Here is a 24,643-nt window from a genome sequence, read left to right on the forward strand (position 1 = left end):
GTCATCGTTCTATTTTGTTCTTTGCTGAACATGGGTAACTCTAAAGAATTCAGGAAGGTGTCAATTTGGGTTAAGTTTCCCCTGTAACTTTGGAATATAGAGTTTTGTAAAACATTTCAAAAGCTTCATGAATTTCACTTAGCTTATTCTTTTTATCACTTTTGTTCTTGAATCCCTAATTTTTTCAGTTTTGACGCCAGTATTTTCATAGATTTAGATCCACTTTCGTAGTGTTTCTGTTTCAGAAACATTAATTTTTTTCTAATTTCTTGTGTAGTCAAAGTATTAATTTCATTCCTAATTTTTTTAGTTTCTTCTAGTGTATACTGTGCCAAACTCAATTTGTGTTTTTTTTCTAGTTCCTTCAGCTTATTTTGTAATTCCTCTAATGTTTTATTCCTTATTTTTTTTCTTAAATGAAGATATCGCTATAATTTTCCCTCTTAAGACAGCCTTCAGAGTATCCCATAGAATGGGAGGTGAAACCTCTCCATTATCATTGAATTCTAAGTAAAGACCAATTTCTTTTTTAATTTGTTTCTTAAAATAGGGATCATTGAGTAGACTTGCATTTAGTTTCCAAATAATATTCTTTGGTTGTAGGTCAAAATCAACAGATAAATGTATAGGTGCATGGTCACTCACATCTATTGTCCCAATTCCACAGGTGATTATTTTGTCTCTGTCTTTTCCAAATGTTATGAAATAGTCTATTCTTGTATATACGGAATGGGGGGCAGAATAATGAATGTAATCCCTTCTGTCGGGGAAAAGCTTCCTCCACATATCAATTAGACCAACATCCTCAAAAAGAGTGTTAACTTTCTTATGTAAGGACTTTGTTTCATAAGTTTTTCTATTGGAAGAGTCTAACTTTGGTTGTCATTTTAAATTTAAATCTCCCCCACATATCAAGAGACCTTCTGTTTCCGTTACCATAATATTAGTAATTTTCTGGAAGAAACTAATATCACTTCCTGGGGGTGCATTTATATTCAATAAAGTAACTGGATTTCCATCTATATTCCCCCTTACCAGAATATATCTGCCCTCCTTATCTCCCATTTCGAATACTTTTTCAAAATTTAGCTTGCTTGATATGAGAATAGCAACTCCTCTTCTATGTCCTGATTTATATGAGGAGAAAGACAAATTAGTGAAGCCCATTCTCTTTAATTTTCCATGCTCATTAAGTGAGTTTCCTGTAAATATACTACATGGGCTTGTTCTTTTTTCATTTTTGATAGAATTTTACTGCGCTTGACTGTATTCAACAGCCCATTGACATTAAAAGAAATGAATTTTACTTTGTTCTTAGCCATGTGTATTTATCTGTTAGTATATCATTGAAATTTGCAGAATATAACTTAATCGATCTACTCCCTGAACAAATAAGAGCCAAGAAATGTGAATAATTTAAAAAAAGGTAACGAAGGTGTGATTCCAAGACTGGGGTCTCTAGATGACCCTAGGTTGAGCTGGAAGAAAAGTCTAGCCCTGGGGGATAGCCCCTCCTACCTGTGAGTTGAGGGCCCCCGCTGCAGTGCCTATAGAAGTAAGTAAAAAAATCTATGTGCATTACACATAACTGATTTCCCTGTGTATTCCTCCCATGTATATATTCTCATTTAGGTGGGGAGAAAGGAATGAATGAATGAGTTAAAAAAAATTGAGTAATATAAAATCCACATTATAATACGTATTTCTCGATATAGGTATATCACCGTCTATTTTTGCTTACGTTTATTTTAATAGCACTTTCAAAGTTAGCCAAACCTTATGGCTCTTCTGGAGGAGGTGAGGGCTGTCCTCGGAGAACTCACAGTCTCTATCTAATATCCTTCTCTCGTCCTGTTCCTGTCCCCTGCTTTCTCGGTTCTCTTACTATTTCCCAAGCAGATCTTTTTTCCCCATTCTTGCCCCCTTTATCCATTCAGATATTTTCGAAAGATCTTATATTTGATGGATTAACGGGGCAAAGGATGCGTTTTTCCGGAGGAGCTGTTGATTTAAGCTGCCATTCTGGACGATGATGTCACTGGAACCCCTACCCTACTACCATTTAAACTCGCACTGCACACCACCTCTAACCTCCCCCTGTCTCATCTAAATGCACTAGACTTTTTGATCCTGGGGAAAAAAGATACCAGATATCTGTTTGATCTGTGCCTCTTGTAAACTTAATAAATAAGTTTCCTCTCAGCCTCTGCTGCTCTAGAGAAAACAACTCTCATTTGTTCAACTTCTCCATATATCATTTAAGCCCATGCACTCTAATTCAGGCAGCATCCTTATACATAGAACATCTGCTCTTCAGCCCACAATGTTGTCCCATACTTATAACCTACTATACAAACAGACTTCAGTTTTTCTATCGCTCATGTGCCTATCTGAGAGATCCTTAAATGTCGCTAATGTACGTGTTTCTATCACCACACTTGGCAGGACATTCCGCACACCCATAACTCTCTTTAAAAACACACTTTTGACATTTCCCCTCCCCACCCTATACTTTCCTCCAATCACCTTAATTCTATGGCCCCATGTATTCACCATTTCTGCACAGGGAGAGTCTCTTATCATCTTGTACATGTGTATCAACTCACCATTCATTTGCTCCAAAGAGGGGAAGAAGCTGTTCCTGAAATGTTGAGTGTGTGACCATTTGTGTCACTACTCATAAGTGGTGACTATCTATGTCAGGCCTTTCAGGAAACCATGTACCTCTATCCCTAGGTCTCTGTTCTACAACACTCCCCAAGGCCCAGTCGTTCACTGGGTAAGTCCTGCCCTGGCTTATCTTCTCAAAATGTATCACTTCGCATTTATCCAAATTAAGTTTCACCTGGCATTTATTTGCTCGCTTTCTTGGTTGAGCGAGATCCTGTTGTATCTGAGACAACATTGGCAGCTGCTCATTACACCTCCATCAGTGGTGTCATTTGCAAACTTATTAATCGGCCTAGTTATTAATATGCACTCAGCTTTCACTTTGATAGGTAGCTTCTATTGGGTACAGGAAATACCTAATAAAGTGGCTACTGAGTGTATGTTCATGGTCGTCTGCTGCTGTAGCCCATCCGTTTCAAGGTTCGATGTGTTGTGCATTCAGAGATGCTCTTCTGCACACCACTTTTGTAACACATGGTTATTTGAGTTGCTGTCACCTTCCTGTCAACTTGAAGCAATCTGACCATTCTTCTTTGACCTCCCTCATGAACAAGGCATTTTTGCCCACAGGATGCTTTTGTTTCTCGCACCGTTCCCTGTAGGCTCTAGCGACTGTTGTGTGTGAAAATCCCAGGAGATCAGTAGTGTCTGAAATACTCAAACAACCCTGTCTGGCACCAACAATCATTGCACATTCAAAGTCACTTCAATCACACTTCATCCCTATTCTCATGTTTGGTCTGAAAATCAACTGAACCTCTTGACCATTTCTGCATGCTTTTATGCATTGTCATGCCGCTACATGATTGGCAGATTAGATAGAGCCACAGAACACTGTAGTACAGAAACAGTGGCTCAGCCCATCTTGACCAAGCTGAACCATTCAGTTGCCTATTCCCATGGACCTGCACTTAGACCATAGCCCTGAATACCCTCCGATCTACAGACCTATCCAAATTTCTCTCAAATGTTGAAACTATACCCACAACCACCACAAATTGGGAGCTTGTTCCACATTCTCACCACCCTTTGAGTGAAGAAGTTCCCACTCATTTCACCATTCACCCTTAACCGATGACTCCCTAGCTTTAGTGTCATCCGACCCCTGTGGAAAAAGCCTTCTTGTATTTACCCTATCTATAACCCTCACACTTTTGCACACTTCTAACATATCTCCCCCAATCTTGTACGTTCCAGGTAATAAATTCCCAACCTATTCAACCTTTCCCTATAATTCAAGTCTGGCAAGATATAATTCAAGTCTGGCAAGAATCTTTGTAAATTTTCTCTGCATTCTTTCAATCTTATTTTCATCTTTCCTGTAGGTAGGCACCCAAAACTGCACTCAATACTAACCTACTATCAAAAAATTTATGATCTGTATTCCCAGATCCCTCTTTTCTATCGCATGTATCATTGTCTTTTTAAAACCTTTTGTTACGATTGCAAGATGTTCTAGACATTAAGAACTTAGAGTAATGCAGGTCTACCCCATCAGTGAGTTGTTCATTGGTGGAGAAACTGAAGGAGCAGGACTTGGTGCACGCCATGTTGCTGGCGAGGCCTTGGAATTGCTGTGTGTAGGTGGTATGCAATCTAACAATGAGTTTTTGTCGTAGTTAGATTCTTGTGATCGCAACACTGTGTTGGACATTGGTAATGTGGAATGCTGCAAGTCGAGTTTTCTGGTTTATTGGCAAAAGGCAGGAGCAGGCAGTGGGGGAGATAGCCATGTTTGCAGTAAGGGCTTGGCCTCAAGTCATGGTGTCGCCTGTTTGCAGTATTCCAGCAGAGAGGCATTGGATTCAGTGCTGCCCTCCAGTGTTCACTTGGCAGAAGACAAGCTGTGTTGGGTTCGACTGCAGACTGCTGCAACATTCATGGAGTCAGGGACTTAGACATATTTTTTGTGTAACTGTTTTACTTCTATCTTATATGTTCTAAATGTGCCTTGTACTGTGTTTGACTGTTGGTACTATGTTTTGCATCTTGGTCCTAGAGTAATGTTGTTTTGTTTGGCTGTATTCATAGATACAGTATAGGATTTCTGTATGGTTGAATGACAATTAAAAATAAACTTAAACTGTGTCCAGATATTTGCATTAACAAGCAGGTGTACAGATGTTTCTAATAAAGTCACTGAGTGTATGTTAGAGGTTCTCAAGATAAAGTGTTTAATTAATAATATTAAAATATGGCCATTCTGTTGTTTAATATGTTGTGTTTTTTTTCCAATTATGAATCTTTGTAAACTGTAGCTGTGTTTGGAAGCTACAAACAGGAAAGATTTACTGGGCTATTGGGAAGAAGGTTTGTTTATTTATTTAATTTCGAGATATAGCACCAAAACGTGCACTTCTGGCACACGAGCCCTCACTGCCCAATTACATTACACCCGTCACCAGTTAGCCTCCTAACTCACATGACTTTGGAATGTGGGAGAAAACCGAAGTACCTGGAGGAAACCAATACATAGAAACATAGAAAACCTACAGCACAATACAGGCCCTTCGGCCCACAATGCTGTGCTGAACATTCACTTACTTTAGAAATTACCTAGGGTAACCCATATCCCTCTATTCTTCTAAACTCCATGTACCTATCCAGGAGTCTCTTAAAAGACCCTATCGTATCCGCCTCCACCGCCATCACTGGCAGCCCATTCCACACATTCACCACTCTCTGTGTAAAAAACTTACCCCTGACATCTCCTCTGTACCTACTTCCAAGCACCTTAAAACTGTGCCCTCTCATGTTAGCCATTTCAGCCCTGGGAAAAAGCCTCTGACTATCCACAAGATCAAAGCCTCTCATTTTCTTATACACCTCTATCAGGTCACCTCTCATTCTCCGTCGCTCCAAGGAGAAAAGGCCAAGTTCACTCAACCTATTCTCATAAGACATGCTCCCCAATCCAGGCAACGTCCTTGTAAATCTCCGCTGTACCTTTTCTATAGTTTCCACATCCTTACTGTAGTGAGTTGACCAGAACTGAGCACAGTACTCCAACTGGGTTCTGACCAGAGTCATATATAGCTGCAACATTACCTCTTGGCACTTAAACTCAATCCCACAGTTGATAAAAGCTAATGCATCATATGCCTTCTTAACCACAGAGTCAACCTGCGCAGCAACTTTGAGTGTCCTGTGGACTCGGACCCCAATATCCCTCTGACCCTCCACACTGCCAAGAGTCTTACCATTAATGCTCTATTCTGCCACCATCTTTGACCTACCAAAGTGAACCACCTCACACTTATCTGGGTTGAACTCCATCTGCCACTTCTCAGCCCCAGTTTTGCATCCTATCAATGTCCCGCTGTAACCTCAGACAGCCCTCCACAATACCCCCAACCTTTGCGTCATCAGCAAATTTACTAGCCCATCCCTCCACCCTCTCATCCAGGTCATTTATAAAAATCACAATGAGGAGGGGTCTCAGAACAGATCCTTGAGGCACACCACTGGTCACCGACCTCCATGCAGAATATGACCCGTCTACAACAACTCTTCGCCTTCTGTGTGCAAGCCAGTTCTGGATCCACAAAGCAATGTCCCATTGGATTCCATGCCTCCTTACTTTCTCAATAAGCCTGGCACGGGGTACCTTATCAAATGCCTTGCTGAAATTGGCGGGAGGAGAGAGAGCAGTGCACCGCGTGTGCACAGCCCTCCGGTGAAAAATGATATCGTATCTGTTAAATAGGGGCTGTGGACAATTCTGATTTGATGGAGATGGACATGAAAGCACAGAGGAACATCTGGAAAAATTTCTGAAACACTCGTTCGCCGCTGTCGTTACTGCGCAGTGGGGAATCTTTCGGAGGGAAGGCCTCAAAATCCCCAGCCTTGCCTGCTTTTGGCGACCGAGAAGGAGGTCGAATCGTTCGGATAGAGATGGCGCTCAGTACTCGGTGTGGGAGAGCTGATCAGAGCTCAAAGTTTTCAGGTGACTCAGAGTCGGACCGTGGTTAGATATGGCAGGGAGAGTTTTTCTTCCTTCTCCCCGTCTGCGTGAGATGTGGGACATTTGAGAGACTTTGAACTTTTACTGTGCTCATGGACTTCTTCGGCAAGTTATGGTATTGTTGCACTGTTGTAACTATATGTTATAATTATGTGGTTTTGTTAGTTTTTTTCAGTCTTGGTCTGTCCTGTATTTTGTGATGTCACACCGGAGGAAATATTGTATCATTTGTTAATGCATGCATTACTAAATGACAATAGAAGAGGACTGCGTGTCTTCATAATCTAAAAAAAAATCCATATACACTGCATCTACTGCTCTACCTTCATCAGTGTGTTTAGTCGCATCCTCAAAAAATTCAGTCAGGCTTGTAAGGCACAACCTGCCTTTGACAACACCATGCTGACTATTCTTAATCATATTATGCCTCTCCAAATGTTCATAAATCCTTCTTCTCAGGATCTTTTCCATCAACTTACTAACCACTGAAGTAAGACTCACTGGTCTATAATTTTCAGGGCTATTTCTACTCTCTTTCTTGAATAAACCCTCCAATCCTCCGGAACCTCTCCCATCCCACTGATGATGCAATAGGGTAACGGGTAAGAACTCGGTCCTCAGGTGTGGCCCAGGTGTGTTCCGTCCGCTGCTCCTACAGCTTGGAAATCGCCCGAGCTGTCTTCAGATTCATCTGGGGATCCAAGATGGAGCGGGTCAGACGAGCCGTCATGCACAAGTCCCTGGACAATGGGGGCAAGAACGTCCCCAATGTCGCCCTCACCCTGATGGCCAGCTTCGTGTGTGGCTGCATCAGGTTGTGTGTAGAACCCAGACATGTGGGCACCAGGTACCACTATGTGCCCAGGTTCTACCTGTCGCCCTGGCTACGAAGGATGGGTCTGGCCCCACTCCCGCGCAACGCCCCAGTCAGCTGGTCGTTGCCGGCATACCTGTCCTACGTAGAAAAGTTCTTCCAGGAGAACGCCTTTGACCACAGGGCCATCAGGCAGTGGTCGGCACGTAATGTCCTGCAGACATTGCAGGAGAAGGACGTGATGGACACAGTGGGGTGGTTCCCTGAGCAGACCGTCCAGTTCATCTGGCAAATTGCCTCATCGCCAGGTCTCACCAACAGGCACCAGGACCTCGCCTGGCTGGCGGTGAGAGGGGCCCTCCCAGTCAGATCCCTCCTGTACGCCCGGGACGTCGTCTCCACACCCCGCTGCCCACGGGAGGACTGCAGTGAAGAGGAGTCTGTGACCCACCTCTTTGCACACTGTCAGTTCGCAGAGAGGGTGTGGAGGAGGATGGACGGGCTAGTGTCACGTTTCATCCCCAGCAGCTGCGTAACAGAGGACTCTCTGATCTACGGGCTGTTCCCGGGGACGCACACGGAGACCAACATCCGGTGCTGCTGGCAGATCATCAACTCGGGGAAAGACGCTCTTTGGTCGGCCCGAAACTTGATGATCTACCAGCACATGGAGATGTCCGTGGGAGAATGCTGCCGACTGGCACATTCTCGGCTGCAGGGGTACGTGCTGAGGGACGCACTGAAACTTGGTGCAGCCACCGCAAGGGCCCGGTGGGGAAGGACCACAGTTTAGGGTTCTTCTCCTGCGGGAGTGGGAGGGGTCGGGTGGCGGGGAGTATACCCCTCAACAATGGTGTGGAAAGGTGATACAACAGAGTGCCACGTGAGTGGCTAAAAGTGTGGAAATGTATAGACCGTAATGGAAACATTTGTAAAGGGATTGTCAGACATTGAGTGGTTTATTGTACATAATTTTATTTTTGAACGAAGTATATTTTGGTAAAAGAAATAAGGAGAACATGCAAACTCCTTATAGAGAGCAGTGGGAATTGAACCCCTGGCGCTGTGATAGCGTTATGCTAACTGCTTTGCTGACATGTGTTAATGTGAAATATTGTTACGCAGAGACAGAATGGACTCAGTGAGCCATACTAGGACAGTGGAACGTGTACAAAGAACTAATCTTTGTATGTTTTTCATGCAAGATCTGAATATGTAATCTCACCTCCACAGATACTGCCCAACCCATTGTGTTCCTCCAGCCATTTGGTTTTATTTTGCTCCACAACTTCAGTCACTTGCACCGTGAACTTTTATTTCATTTGTTTGAGATTCACATTCTATGTCTGCAAAAGGACCCAGCTGATGTACTTAATGAGGGCTGCAAATTCATCATCACACACAGAAGGGCATCGGGCATCATCATCGGCCCTGGTGAAAGGTCGAGATGCTGCCTGACCGGTTATATAGTAATATTTAATCTATTTTTGGTTGAAAAAGGTCAGGGGAGAGCGCGAACGCAGTCCCCCACTACCACAAATTTTGCAGTCGAGTATCCCGCATTTGGGGACATCGCAGGCGTCAGCACACCCGCAGTGCAATGGGATAGCCTCGTCCTGGAACCTCGGCCTTACTGATCACCGACAGTTCCCTGCCAGGTAAGTATGATCTCTTAGCCGCCTCACCCCCGGCCAATCATGCACAATACTCCTTAACATCCACACGACCTAGAATTTCAAACCTTACATTGCAGTTCCTCAACGGAAATAGCCCACACACACAAATGTACTGCATGGATTATAATTCGCATCTTGTAAATTACTACAGCTTCCAAACATTCCGCATCCGTTGCTTCTTTGCATATTTACCAAAATAGGAAAGGGCCTGACACCCGCCTGCAGTTCTCAGGCTGGCCACTAGGTGTCATAATATCCGGCCGCGGCGGTTCATTCAGCAGCTGCAAGCGTGAGACTGGTGAAGGTCCGCGGCTCCAGTCCAGTCTCGGCCTCGTCCCCTTCAACAAGGGATTTTGGGCTGTCACTATGTGCACGCAGTCTTAGTTGGCGCTCCTGGAGGACAGCTGGGGCAAAGCCGGGAGCTAAAGTATGTCGGAGTATTGAGGATTCAATGAGGGAACGGATTATTTGCATATGCTATTGTGTCAGTGGGAAGGGTTGATTTCAGGATTGAGGAATTGAAGATCAGTGACCATAACATTACTGAATTATATATACTGTACCCCGCTTAGACTCCGTTCCGTCTAAAGCTGGAAAGGTAAATCTGAATAAGGACCGTGATAGGAAGCAGATGTACGAGATCGGTGCCCGGAGGGACGGATCAGACCCTCAGACCCTGAAGCGGGTGGGAGTGGTGTAGGAAGCGCCTTCCTGAAGGCAGAGCAGTGAGTGACTGCAGAGGAGGATGTGATCGGAGCGCCACGCGGTCCTGGGCCTGGTCTGCATCAGGTCCCGGGGTGGAGTGAGGAGAATCACTTCTGGGTTCTACACACAACCTGATGCAGCCACACACGAAGCTGGCCATCAGGGTGAGGGCGACATTGGGGACGTTCTTGCCCCCATTGTCTAGGGACTTGTGCATGGCGGTCCGTCTCACCCGCTCCATCTTGGATCCCCAGACGAATCTGAAGACAGCCCGGGTGATTTCCGAGCTGTAGGAGCGGGGGACGGGCCAGACCTGCGCCAAGTACAGCAGCCCTGAGAGCCCCTCACACCTGATGACCAGGTTCTTGCCCGTTATCGACAGGGAGCGCCCTCCCCACAGTCCCAGTTTCTGTTTCACCTTGGCAGTCCGCTCCCGCCAGTTCCTGTTGCACGACTCGGCCCCTCCGAACCAGATCCCCAACACCTTCATGTGGTCAGACCTGATGGTGAAGGGGACGCTGGATCGGTCTGGCCAGTTGCCGAAGAGCATGGCTTCGCTCTTCGTGCGGTTGAGCCTGGCCCCCGTCGCTAGCTCGAACTGTTCGCAGATGCTGATCAGCCTGCGAACTGACCTCGGATCAGAGCAGAAGACGGTGACGTCGTCCATGTACAGGGAGGTTTTCACTTGGGTCCCTCCACTGCCTGGCAGCGTCACCCCTCTTATGCCCCCATCCCTCCTGATGGCCTCGGCAAAGGGCTCTATACAGCAGACAAACAAGACAGGGGAGAGGGGACAGCCCTGCCTGACTCCAGACCTGATGGGGAAGCTGTCTGTTTCCCACCTGTTGACCTGGACTGCACAACGGATGTCTGCGTAGAGCAGTCTGATCCAATTCCGGATTCCCTCCCCAAATCCCATTTTGGAGAGCACGTCCGCCATGTACGTGTGCGATATCCTGTCGAAGGCTTTCTCCTGGTCCAAGCTGACCAGGCAGGCGTCCACCCCCCTGTCCTGCACGTAGGCGATGGTGTCCCTCAGCAGCGCGAGGCTGTCTGAGATCTTCCTGCCCGGTACAGCACAGGTTTGGTCCGGGTGGATCACCTGTCCCAGAGCAGACCTGACCCTGTCGGCGATAGCCTTGGACAGGATCTTGTAGTCCACATTCAGGAGAGAGATGGGTCTCCAATTCCTAATGCCCTCCCTTTCCCCCTTCTGCTTGTAGATGAGGGTGATGATGCCCTTCCTCATGGACTCAGACATGCTACCCGCCAGAAGCATAGCGTTGTACACTTCCAGCAGGTCTGGGCCCATCCAGTTCCACAGAGCCGAGTACAACTCAGCCGGTAAGCCGTCGCTTCCGGGAGTCTTACCCGACCCAAAGGAACGGATGGAGCCTGTCAGCTCGTCCAGGGTCAGTGGCTGATCCAGACTCTCCCGCTTACCGTCGTCTAAGACCTGCGTGATAGACGACAGGAAGTTGCGGGAGGCTGTGGATTCTGTGGCCTTTTCCTCGTACAGACCGGCATAGAAGGACTTGCAGATCCTCAGTATGTCGGTCTGCGAGGTCGCGACTGAGCCGTCCTCTTCCTTAAGGTTGTGGATCACAGAGCTCCCCCTGTGCACCTTTTGGAAGAAGAAGCGTGAGCACGTCTCGTCCTGCTCCACGGTTCGGACCCTTGATCGGAAGATGATCTTGGAGGATTCGGCGGCGAGGTGCTGGGCTTGCCGGCCCTTCACCTCTCGCAGTTCCTCCCTGACATCCACCCCCTTCGACTGCAGAAGAAGTTGCTGCAACTCTGTCTGGAGTTTACGCAGTTCCCTCTGCTCCTGCCTTGCCTTCTGGATACCCTTGCGAATGAAGAACCTCCTAATGTTCTCCTTGGTAGCTTCCCACCAGTGAACCGGGGAATCAAAGAAGGCTTTCAAGGTTCTCCAACCTGTGTACTCCTTCTCTAGTTCCTCGATGTTCTCTGGGGTCAGCAGCTTAACATTCAGCTTCCACGTCCCCCTGCCTGCCTTCTGGTCCTCCCGTAAGCGACAGGTGGCTCTCAGGAGGCAGTGGTCAGAGAAGAACACCGGCGTGACGTCGGTGGACCTGACCGTGAGGGACTCAGACAGGAAGAGGAAGTCGATCCGGGAGCGGGCTGAGCCGTCCGATCGTGTCCAGGTGGCTTGCGGCTGTGCTCCGCCTGTGGGGGTGCCACAGGCGTCGCGCAGCTTGGCTGTCTTCACCATTTCCCTCAGGAGTCTAGAGGTACTGTCCAGCCTGCCGGGTCCTCCAGCCGCATCAATGGTGCAGTTGAAGTCTCCGGCCAGAACGACCGGCTGGGGCGTCACCAGCAGCTTTGGGAGCTGCTCGAAGACGGCCAGCCGCTCGCTCCGCACGGGGGAGGCGTACACATTGACCAGCCGGAGCGGAGTGCCCCGGTATTTGACGTCTGCTACCAGGAGGTGCCCCGCAACCACCTCTTTAACTTGGGTGATTGAGAAGTTGCCTCCCCGCAGCAGAACCCCCAGGCCAGAAGCGCGACTATCGTTGCCCCCCGACCACACCAACAAACCCTGGGACCACCACCGTGACCACCGTCGATAACTCCCGAGGTGCGGCAGACCGCACTCCTGCAGGAAGGTCACGTCGGCGTTCACGGTGTTCAAGTACCGAAGCGCGCTGACGCAACGCCCAGTACTCTTCACACTGCGAACGTTTAAGGACGCCAGTTTAAGGTCCATCACCTTTTATAAATCCTCGATCTCTTCTTCCCCGTCTGGAGGCCTCATACCCACAGTCTTGGTGAAGTCTTCCACCTGCTGAGGGTTCAGGTACTTCTGGCACTCCCCGCCAGGGAGGGGCGCCACCGGTTCGGCACCAAATGGAACCTCCGGGGGCGCCCCTCCATCTGGCTGCAGACCACCAGAAGTATTACTGCTCCCGGATTCCCGGAGCTGAGAGACTCTGCTGATCCCCCCATCCTGCGACTGGGGGGCGGCTAGCAGACCTTCACTCTTCCCCTGACTCTCCTCTGCCCGATTAACCCGCCTCTTCCTATGTCGGTGTTTCTTGCCACCCCCACCGCCCTCCTCCTCCGAGGAAGACAGGTGCTCAGAGGATGAGTGATGCTCAACCTCTCTCTTAGAGCTCTCCAATTTCTCCGCCCTTTGTCTTTTTGGCGGCATCTTTAAGGTCTTTTTCCTTTTTGTGACCACCCTCCACTTTTCCTCTTCCCCCTCGGCCCTCCCCTCTTCCATTGACTCCTCCTCATCAAGCGGGGGGTCTTGGGTGTCCTGCAAGGTGGAGGGGGAGCTCAGGGTGGGCTCTTGTCCCTCCATCGCAAACTGCGTCTCCTGTACAGAGACGGCGGGCTGGAGCTATCCCGATGTCATCACTACCCCTGGCCACCTGTGCATAGGAGGCCACCCGTTTCGGGCAGGTCCTATAAAGGTGGCCCGCCTGCCCACAGAGGTTGCAGGATTTGGCCTCTGTACAGTCTTTGGTAAGGTGACCCTCCACCTTGCAGTTTCTGCACACCACAGCCTTACACTGGGCCGCGATGTGCCCTGCCTTGCCGCAGTTTCGGCACAGTTTCGGTTGTCCGGCGTAAACCAGGTAGCCCCGGTTCCCTCCGATCGCAAAGACTGAGGGTGGGTAGAGGACATAGCCATTGGTGTCCGTCCTTAACTTAACCCTGACCTGCCGTTTAGATGTCCAAACCCCCAGAATGTCGTCAACGTCTTCACACCCCCACACTCTCTCTACATAACGTGCTAGGAAAGTGAGGACGTCGACGACAGGTACATAGGGATTAAACATATGTACCGTAACTGTTCTCTCCTGCGACCCCTCGGCAAAGAGAGGTTGCACTTTAAATAGCGACAGCGGCGCCTCGCTCCCCTTCTCGCATAAGCACTGGCGCATTTTCCGCCACCCCTCGGCACGCCGGAAGGTGACATCATAGTAACTCGGGAAATCCTGCACACAGTACAGATCATCTACCTTAAAGCCGCAGCAGTCGAAAAGCACCTTCCGAATGAAGGTAATCCGGTTGAAGCCGTTGCCATCCTTCAGATCCTTGACAGTCATTCGCGCAGTGTTCTTGACCCCAGCTCCACGAGCGGAAGGGCTTGTCTCCCCCGACTTCCTTCTCGGTGCGCTGGTCTCCCCAGCTCTTCGTCGTTTCGCTGCTCTCCGCAGCTCTCTTCCCCGCATCGCTGCTCTTCCTCGTACCACTGGTCTCCCCAGCTCTCTTCGTCGATTCGCTGCTCTCCGCAGCTCTCCTCCCCGAATTGGGGCTCTCCTCAGCTCTTTCCCCGGAATCGGGGTTTTCCTCAGCTCTTTTCCCGGAATCGGGGTTCTTTTCAGCTCTTTTCCCGGAATCGGGGTTCTTTTCAGCTCTCTTCCCCGATTCACTGGTCTCCGCAGCTCTCTGCCCTGATTGGCTGGACTTTCCAGCCGCCTTCTTCGCTACTACTCCGGATTCTTCAGTCTGCACCGTTGCTGCTTTGGACGCTACAGCTCTCATCTCCGATCCACTGCAGCCCTCAGCCCTCTCCTTTAAATCGCTGGTCTTCCCAGCACTGCTTCCTGATGTACTGGTCTTACCAGCCATCCTTTTCCTTGCTCAGGCACCGCCCGCTCGGCAGTGCCGTCACCGCCCAATCTTCTCTCCGCGAAGGATCTCTCCGTTCCGAGAACGGTAGAGACCGCTACGTTCTTAGAAGAACGATGGGATAGCCCCGTCCTGGGAGAACAGCCTTCGCGATCACCGTCTCCTCGTCCTGGAACCTCTTTTTTTTTTCCAAAAATACTTTATTCAGAAATATTACAAAATAAAAATAATTACATACAGAAAAAGAAAACCATTCGTTGACTGTGAGTCCTTATTCAATACAGTTATTAACAGTAAAATTTTGCGTTGACTCTGTTCATTTACAAATGAAAGATGTTTACAGTAAATCATGCGTTTACTCTCAACTCTTGGTCAAGTGTTAAAACTTATTAACAATCAAAATTTTCAACAATAAAGGCAGGCAATGGCTCTAATACTTTCCCAAATTAACAATTGCACCCACTCCTTGGGCACCATGTTGATTATCTGTCCACACCGCTGATGAGGGTAGGTCTCCTCCCCACCCAACCTCTCCCCCTCCTACGGGTGATGAACGTTAAACTGTGGTCCTTCCCCACCGGGCCTTCGCGGTGGCCGCACCAAGTTTGAGTGCATCCCTCAGAACGTACTCCTGCAGACGAGAGTGTGCCAGTCGGCAGCATTCAGTCACGGACATCTCCGTCAGCTGGCAGACCATCAAGTTTCGGGCCGACCAAAGAGCGTCTTTCACCGAATTGATGATCTGCCAGCAGCACCGGATGTTTGTCTCCGTGTGCGTCCCCGGGAACAGCCCGTAGATCACGGAGACAGCTGCTGGGCATGAATCTTAGTACTGTCCCTTCCATTCTCTTCCACACCTTCTTTGCGAACCCACAGTGTGCAAAGAGGTGAGCCACCGACTCCACCCCATTACAGTCCTCCCGTAGGCAGTGGGGTGTGGAGGAACCGTTCCGGGCGTACAGGAGGGATCTGACTGGGAGGGCTCCTCTCACCGCCAGCCAGGCGAGGTCTTTGTGCCTGTTGGTGAGATCTGGCGATGAGGCATTTTGCCAGATGAACTGGACGGTCTGCTCCGGGAACCACGCCACTGTGTCCATCACGTCCTTCTCCTGCAGTGCCTGCAGGACACTACGTGCCGACCACTGCCTGATGGCCCTGTGGTCAAATGCATTGGTCTTGAAGAATTTTTCTACGAAGGACAGGTAAGGGGGCAACAACCAGCTGATGGGGGCATTGCGCGGGAGTGGGGCCAGACCCATCCTTCGTAGCCAGGGCGACAGGTAGAACCTGGGCACATAGTAGTACTTTGTGCCCACGTATCTGGGATCCACGCACAACCTGAGGCAGCCACACACGAAGCTGGCCATCAGGATGAGGGCGACATTGGAGACGTTCTTGCCCCCATTGTCCAGGGACGTGCATGGCGGTCCGTCTCACCCGCTCCATCTTGGATCCCCAGACGAATCTGAAGACAGCCCGGGTGATTTCCGAGCTGTAGGAGCGGGGGACGGGCCAGACCTGCGCCAAGTACAGCAGCCCTGAGAGCCCCTCGCACCTGATGACCAGGTTCTTGCCCGTTATCGACAGGGAGCGCCCTCCCCACAGTCCCAGTTTCTGTTTCACCTTGGCAGTCCGCTCCCGCCAGTTCCTGTTGCACGACTCGGCCCCTCCGAACCAGATCCCCAACACCTTCATGTGGTCAGACCTGATGGTGAAGGGGACGCTGGATCGGTCTGGCCAGTTGCCGAAGAGCATGGCTTCGCTCTTCGTGCGGTTGAGCCTGGCCCCCGTCGCTAGCTCGAACTGTTCGCAGATGCCGATCAGCCTGCGAACTGACCTCGGATCAGAGCAGAAGACGGTGACGTCGTCCATGTACAGGGAGGTTTTCACTTGGGTCCCTCCACTGCCTGGCAGCGTCACCCCTCTTATGCCCTCATCCCTCCTGATGGCCTCGGCAAAGGGCTCTATACAGCAGACAAACAAGACAGGGGAGAGGGGGCAGCCCTGCCTGACTCCAGACCTGATGGGGAAGCTGTCTGTTTCCCACCCGTTGACCTGGACTGCACTACGAATGTCTGTGTAGAGCAGTCTGATCCAATTCCGGATTCCCTCCCCAAATCTCATTTTGGAGAGCACGTCCGCCATGTACGTGTGCGATATCCTGTCGAAGGCTTTCTCCTAGTCCAAGCTGACCAGGCAGGCGTCCACCCCCCTGTCCTGCACGTAGGCGATGGTGTCCCTCAGCAGCGCGAGGCTGCCTGAGATCTTCCTGCCCAGTACAGCACAGGTTTGGTCCGGGTGGATCACCTGTCCCAGAGCAGACCTGACCCTGTTGGCGATAGCCTTGGACAGGATCTTGTAGTCCACATTCAGGAGAGAGATGGGTCTCCAATTCCTAATGTCCTCCCTTTCCCCCTTCTGCTTGTAGATGAGGGTGATGATGCCCTTCCTCATGGACTCAGACATACTGCCGGCCAGAAGCATAGCGTTGTACACTTCCAGCAGGTCTGGGCCCATCCAGTTCCACAGAGCCGAGTACAACTCAGCCGGTGAGCTGTCGCGTCCGGGATTTTTAAACGCATCGAAGGAACGGATTGAGCCATTCTTTTTTCTTTGTAACAGACGAGAATGAGCGGCGACGTTATACAAGTGCAGCGCCTTATGTGAAGCATGGATAAGGTGTATGGTGACTTTACCTTAAGGGTAAGAGAGTCCAAAATTAAGGGGCATAGGTTCGGGTGTGAGAGGAAAGACACCTGAGAGGAAATATTTTCACGCAAAAGGTGGTTAGTAAATCGGTTCGGGAAGTTGCAATAGCATACTATAAGAAGCATTTTCTTAGTTACATGAAGAGGTGAGGCTTGGCGGGATGCGAGCGTAACACAGGAAATTAGGGCCAGCTGTGATGCCACTGAGATTGGCTGTGCAGAAGGGTGTGTATCCATTCTGTATTGCCTCTCTCCCTCTCCCCAGAATCAACCGCTTTACCCACCCAGTCTGCTCATGGAGTCACATGGAGGCACGGACTGACAGGGTCGAGACCTTCGGCACCTCAGACTCAGCCCGGCCCTTGTGGACCCAACGAAGACTCAGTCAGCGGCTTTTCTCACTCCCTCTCTCTGCATCCCGTACGCCGAGAACGCAGTGTGAAGTAGGATGAGGAACGGAAGAAACACATGGAATGCTGGAGCAATTCAGCAGGTCGGGTAGCATGTAGGGGACCAGAGTTTGAGGGTTATCGCTCAGAAACGTTCCTCACCCCAGATACCGCACTCAGATCCTATTTTTGGTTGAAAAAGGTCAGGGGAGAGCGCGAACGCAGTCCCCCACTACCACAAATTTTGCAGTCGAGTATCCCGCATTTGGGGACATCGCAGGCGTCAGCACACCCGCAGTATAATGGGATAGCCTCGTCCTGGAACCTCGGCCTTAATGATCACCGACAGTTCCCTGCCAGGTAAGTATACTTAGAACGGCCTATCACACCCAACCAAACCCAAATATCCCTCCTTAACATCAACACGAGCCACAATTTAAAAACTTACACTGTTTTCACAAGAGGCAAACGTACGAGAAATAAATGTAGCTCCACATTTTACTTTTCCATTTTGTTAGAAACGAATGCTGCTTTTCAGCATTTCATATTTTCTGTTTCTCTCTGCTATTTACATATCTTCCCTAAAAGGAAGAAAGCTCTCTGGCCTCTGACATATTGATGCAATTACCAAGAAAGCGCGGCACGGCAGCAGCTTATATTTCACTGGGAGTTTGAGAAGACTTGGTATGACATCAAAGACGCTTTAAGTTTCTACACTGGTATCGTGGGGAACATTCTGTCTGGAGGGGCCGCCGCATACGACAGGGAAAAAAGCTGCAGGAAGTCGTAAACTCAGCCAGCTCCAACATGGGGACTAACCTCCCAGCATCGAGGACATCTTCAAAAGGCAGCACCCATCACTGAGGACCCTCACCGTGCAGGACATGTTCGCTTCTCATTACTACCATCGACAAAGAGGAACAGAAGCCCGAAGACGTACACTCAATATCTTAGGAACAGCTCTCCCCCTCCCGCTGTCCGCCAGAAGATTTCGGAAGGGACAATGAACCCAAGAATACTACCTCACTATTTTGTTCTCTTTTTAACTACTTATTTAATTTATAACTTACTGCAATCTATAATTTATTTTGTGTATTTCACTGGACTGCTGCTGCAGGGCGGCACTTTCCACATTAGTCAGTGATTCTCCTACTTGCAGTTCCGAAGATGCCCACTAGGTGACACTGCGGCCCAGCTTTTCATTGCCCTACAAGACATCTTTAAATGTGAAGTACCCTTAGAGAGTAAGACCATATATTTTGGGTATATACCTCAAGAATGGTTGAAAAGAGATAAATATTTAATGAATTTACTGCTGGTGGCTGGTAAAAAGACCCTTACCATGAAATGGTTATCACAGGACAGCTCAACTTTAAGTGTATGGATGGAAATTACAATGGACATTTACAAAATGGAGAAGATAACAGCATCTGTTAATCATAAGTTAGAAAAGTTTTATTCATACTGGAAAAAAATGGTTTAACTGCATAACACCTCATAGGCCTGATTTTATTCTCACAAGTCAATGAATGTGTTGTAAAAAAAAACACTCCCTACTTTGTACATAGTTTTCTTCTTTCGATTGTTCTTTCTTTCCTCTCCTTTCTATAAGTGTATACCTCAGATAAATATTATGTGGAGATTTGTGACAAATATGATTATATGATATATATGTACAGTATCTGAAATACATCTTATGGAAATGTTTGTTTGATGATGATATTCAATAAAAAATAAATTACAAAAAAAAATCAGGACAAAGAATTTGGCAGGACATGGCCGCAGCAAAGTGGGGAAACCAGATGAAAAGGTATGGTGGCAAACAGGTAGTGGTGAACACATTCAAAGTTCAAAGTGAATTTATTGTCACAGTACTCGTATGACACCATATACAACCCTAGGATTCGTTTTCTGCTGGCATTCACAGGAAATACAAGAAATGCAATAGAATCAACAAAAGACCTTCGCTGCAGGAGGGTAAACTGTGTAAATACAAAATAATTAAATGAATAATAATAATAAATAAGCATTAAATACCTAGAACATGAGATGAAGACTCTTTGAAAGTGAATCCAGAGATTGTTGGAACAGTTCAGTGATGGGGCAAGCAAAGTTGATCGAAGCTGTCCTCCCTGGTTCAAGAGTCTGATGGTTGAGGGGTAATGACTGTTCCTGAATCTGGTTGTGTGGGTGCTCAGACCCCTGTACCTTTTTTGTAATGGCAGCAGTGAGAAGAGAACAAGGCCTGGACAGCAGGGGTCCTTGATGATGGATGCTACTTTCCTGGTACACTGCTCTGTGTAGGTGTGCTCAAGGGTGGGAGGGTTTTACCCACGATGAACTTTGTTGTATCCACCAGATCATTGGTGCTTCAGTGCCAGGCCGTGATGCAACCAGTCAATATACACCTCACTGCACATTTATAGAAGCTTGTCAAAGTTTTAGATGACTTGCCAAATCTGCACAAACTTATAAGAAAGTAGAGGTGCTGCTGTGACTTCTTTGTAATGGCTCTTACAGGCTGGACACAGGACAGGTCCTCTGAAATGATAACACCAAATAATTTGAAGTTGCTGGTCCTCTGCACGCCTGATCCCTGGATGAGGACTGGCTCATGGACCTCTGTTTTCCTCCTCCTGGAGTCAATAATCAGTTCATGTGATAAAGTATCACCAGGGTTCAAGTCATACACATCGACAACTGACCAGACCGAACTCCTTAACCAGTCTGACCGAAGGTGCGGGGGATCTGCTTCAGAGGAGCTAACGTGTATAATTGGCTGGAGCAGACCATGAAGGCAAAACAAAATCTGGGTCTGTGGAAACAGTGTTCTCTGTCAATGACAGAGAATCTGGTCACTGGTGCAATGTGCTCTCAGGGCTGCTGTACTTGGTGCAGGTGTGACCCATTCCCTGCTCCTCCGCCTTGGAAATCAATTAAACAGTCTTCAGGTTCATCTGGAATGGAAGATGAAGCCTGCCAGGCAGGTCTAGTCGTCTGGATGTGGACGTAAGTGTTTGAGGAAGTGTTATTTCAGGTAAACAAATTTAATCCCAGTCCTTTGGTCTCAGTATCTGAAGATGGCATGTGGGCTGCCTTCAAGAGTGAATCCAAGGTAAGCATCTGGTCCAGACGGAGTACCTGGCTGAGTATTGAAGACTTGTGCTGACTAACTGGCTGGTATATTCATGGATATCTTCAACCTCCCGCATCAGCAGTGTGTGGTACCCTGCCTAAATGACTATCGTCGACTGGCACTTACGCTCACAGTGATGAAGTGTTTTGAAGGACTGCTGTTGAAACATATAGGCTCCTGTCTGAGTGGTGACTTGGATCCACTCCAATTTTCCTGCCGGTTCAACAGGTTCACAGCAGATGCCATCTCATTGGCTCTTCACACAGTCCTGGAACATCTGGACAGCAAAGATGCATACATCAGGATGCTCTTTATCGACTACAGCTCAGCATTCAATCATCCTCTCAAAAATAATCAGTAAACTCCAAGATCTGAGCCTTAATACCCCCTTGTATAATTGGATCCTGAATTTCCTCACTTGCAGACCCCAGTCGGTTTGGATTGGTAAAAACATCTCCACAATTTCCATCAGCACAAGTGCACCTCAGCGATGTGTGCTTAGCCCGCTGCCCTGCTCTACTTGCTTTACACCTATGACTGTGTGGCTAACTCCAGTACCAACACCATATACAAGGTTGCTGATGACACCACTGCTGTGGGCTGTATAAAGGGGGTGATGAATCAGCAAACAGGAGGGAGATTGAAAATTTGACTGAGTGGTGTCATAACAACAACCTCTCACTCAATGTCAGCAAGACCAAGGAACTGATTGTAGACTTCAGCAGAGGGAAACCAGAAGTCCATGAGCCAGTCCTCATTGGAGGATCAGAGCTGGAGAGGGTCAGTAAATTTACATTCCTGGGTGTTCTGGACCCATCACATAAATGTAACTGCAAAGAAATCACAACAGCACCTGTACTTCCTCAGGAGTTGCAGAGATTTGGCATGGCGTCAAAAGCTTTGATAAAGTTCTATAGCTTAGCTGTTACATACCCCGTAACTGGTTAAAGAACCAGCAGAAATGGGAAGCACCTCGGAGTCTGGTATTGCTGTTAACTAAAGCTATTTTATTAGTAGCTACACAATACAGTAATATATAAACAGATAAATCAAACAGGTTAGCAAAGTTCATGCATATATAAGTGTGGAAATATAAAAGCCAAGCTTCTTCCAGCTTAGGAGTACGGTCTTATGATAATGGGTAAATGAAGTCAGTTCAGTTCATGTTATTGAGTTGAATAATGGTGGAGAGAGAGAGGTGTGTTAGTTGTCCAAGTACGCTGATGTCATATCTTCCTGTTGTCCTCCGAAATCCTTTAAAGTAATTGAATGTGACCACACAAAAAGGAGACCATCTTCTGTGGTAAAGTTACCAACCCAGGCGAGGGTTGGACACACTGATAACTTCCCACCGGTCACACCTTTTCCACACTGCGAGAGCCACTGATCGACTCTCCTGACCGATCCTCCAAAAACCCATCTTTCTGTGGGCACAACAAAGCTCATCCAGTGTCCAAAACCATGTGTGTGTCTAACAACCAGCTGACCTCGTATTTATCTCAGCATGCTGAACACCAGCTGTCCATCACATAACACCGCCCTCGGTTACCGTGCGACTCACGAGCTGCTCGTTCCTCTCTCTCTTCAAGTCAGTTGTACCTTCTCTCTCTTTTTAAAGGTACAGTCCATAAGGGATAATTCAGGATATCATCACACAGCATTTAATAGCATTATTCCCATAATCCTGATTGAGAAATTGCAGAACCTGGGCCTTTGAACATCTCTCTGCAATTGGATCCTCGACTTCCTAACCGGAAGACCACAGTCTGTGCAGATTGGTGATAACATATTCTCCATGCTGACGATCAACACTGGCGCACCTCAGGGGAGTGTGCTTAGCCCACTGCTCTACTCTCTCTTTATTCATGACTGTGTGGCTAGGCACAGCTGAAATACCATCTATAAATTTGCTGATGATACAACCATTGTTGGTAGAATCTCAGGTGGTGACGAGAGTGTGTACAGGAGTGAGGTATGCCAACCAGTGCAGTGGTGTTGCAGCAACAACCTGGCACTCAATGTCAGTAAGACAAAAGAGCTGATTGTGGACTTCAGGAAGGGTAAGATGAAGGAACACATACCAATCCTCATAGAGGGATCAGAAGTAGAGAGGATGAGCAACTTCGAGTTCCTGGGTGTCAAGATCTCTGAGGATCTAACCTGGTCCCAACACCTCAATGTAGTTATAAAGAAGGCAAGACAGTGACTATATTTCATTAGGAGTTTGAAGAAATTTGGCATGTCAGCAAATACACTCAAAAACTTCTATAGTTGTACTGTGGAGAGCATTCTGACAGGCTGCATCACTGTCTGGTATGGAGGGGTTACTGCACAGGACCGAAAGAAGCTGCAGAAGGTTGTAAATCTAGTCAGCTCCACCTTGGGTACTAGCCTACAAAGCACCCAGGACATGTTCAGGTAGTGGTGTCTCAGAAAGGCGGCGTCCATTATTAAGGACCTCCAGCACCCAGGGCATGCCCTTTTCTCACTGTTACCATCAGGTAGGAGATACAGAAGCCTGAAGGCACACACTTAGCGATTCAGGAACAGCTTGGACAATGTCCTAAATGGACATTGAATCTTTGGACACAACCTCACTTTTTTTTTAAATATACAGTATTACAGTTTTTGCACTTTTTAAAAATTTATTCAATATATGTATACTGTAACTGATTTACTTGTTTGTTTATTTATAATTATTATTTTTAATTTTGTTATTATTATTTTCTCTGCTAGATTATGTATTGCATTGAGCTGCTGCTGCTAAAATATAAATGTGCAGTGGAAAGTGTCTGCATCACGGCCTGCTGTGGGAACACCAATGCCTTTGAGTGGAAAATCGACAAAAGTTAGTGGATTTGGCCCAGTACATCACTGGTAAAGCCCTCCCAACCACTGAGCACATCTACATGAAACGCTGTTGTAGGAAAGCAGCAACCATCATCAAAGATCCTCAACACCAGGCCATGCTCTTTTCTAGCTGCTGCCATCAGGTAGAAGGTACAAGTGCCTCAGGACTCACACCACCAGGTTCAAGAACAGTTACTACCCCTCAACCATCAGGACTTGAACAAAATAAGATAACTACGCTCATCTATTGAGATGTTCCCGCAACCAATGATCTCACTTATCTTTATCTTGTTATTTCATGTTCTCCTTATTTACTTCTATTTATTTATATTTGCATTTGCACAGTTTGTTGTCTTCTATGCTGTTTCACTTAGCCTGTTTACCGTTACTATTTTATAGATTTGTCGAGTGCCCGCAGGAAAAAGAATCTCAGGTTTATATGTGGTGACGTCTACAGTATGTTCCCTGATAATAAATTTTACTTTGAATTTGACTTTATCAGGCAGTGGCCAATGTGGAATGTACTGCAGATACTGTAGGCAGGGACACTATAGATTCTGTGAGCTTGTTCTCAGAGCAAACAATCCGTATTATCTTACAGAACACCTCCTCCCCAGATCTGACCACAAGAATCAAGACCTTGCTTGGCCGGTGGTGAGAGAGGCCCTCCTAGTCAGAACGTTCCTCTGCAGATGACATATCACCCCAACGTGCACTGCCTTCAGGATGGCTGTGGTTGGGGAGAGATGACACCTACCTCTTCACAGTCCATGGATTTGTTGAGGGGGTGTGGAAACAGATGTAAGTGTCATCCCAGTTCACCCTCAGCAGCTGCAGAGGATGCTCTGATCTACAGACTGTTTCCAGCGTCAGACACCGAGACAGACATCAGGTGTTGCTGCAGATCAGAAACTCAGTGAAGGGTGCCCTTTGGTCTGTCTGAAGATTGTTGGTCTGCCAGCACAGACAATCATCTGTAAAGGAACGCTTCGAAATGGCACATTTCAGGCTGCAGGAGTATGTGCTGAGGGGCACACTGAAACTCGGTGCAGCCAATGCTGGGGCCCTGTGGGGAAGGAACGCAATCTGGGCTCCTTCTGCTACCACACATGGAGGGATGGGT

The 24,643-nt window shown here is 47.9% G+C and overlaps 1 protein-coding gene and 2 non-coding genes across 3 annotated transcripts in view; all 3 read right to left on the reverse strand.

Moving 5' to 3' along the window:
- The window catches only part of LOC140198067 (uncharacterized), a 63,127-nt gene extending 48,773 nt beyond the window's left edge, over positions 1-14,354 (reverse strand). The window contains exon 1 of the mRNA XM_072258938.1: positions 13,825-14,354. The gene's annotated coding sequence lies outside the window, so the exon portion shown is untranslated. The remainder of the gene's footprint in view (positions 1-13,824) is intronic.
- Positions 8,954-9,117, reverse strand: LOC140198512 (U1 spliceosomal RNA). The gene has a single exon (XR_011886180.1). It is a non-coding gene; the product is annotated as a U1 spliceosomal RNA (small nuclear RNA).
- Positions 14,355-17,738: 3,384 nt separating the features above from the next.
- On the reverse strand, positions 17,739-17,902 carry LOC140198516 (U1 spliceosomal RNA). The gene has a single exon (XR_011886184.1). It is a non-coding gene; the product is annotated as a U1 spliceosomal RNA (small nuclear RNA).
- Between the last annotated feature and the right edge of the window lie 6,741 nt (positions 17,903-24,643).

Source organism: Mobula birostris, chromosome 5, assembly GCF_030028105.1.
Source record: "Mobula birostris isolate sMobBir1 chromosome 5, sMobBir1.hap1, whole genome shotgun sequence".
Taxonomy (NCBI): Eukaryota; Metazoa; Chordata; class Chondrichthyes; order Myliobatiformes; family Myliobatidae; genus Mobula; species Mobula birostris.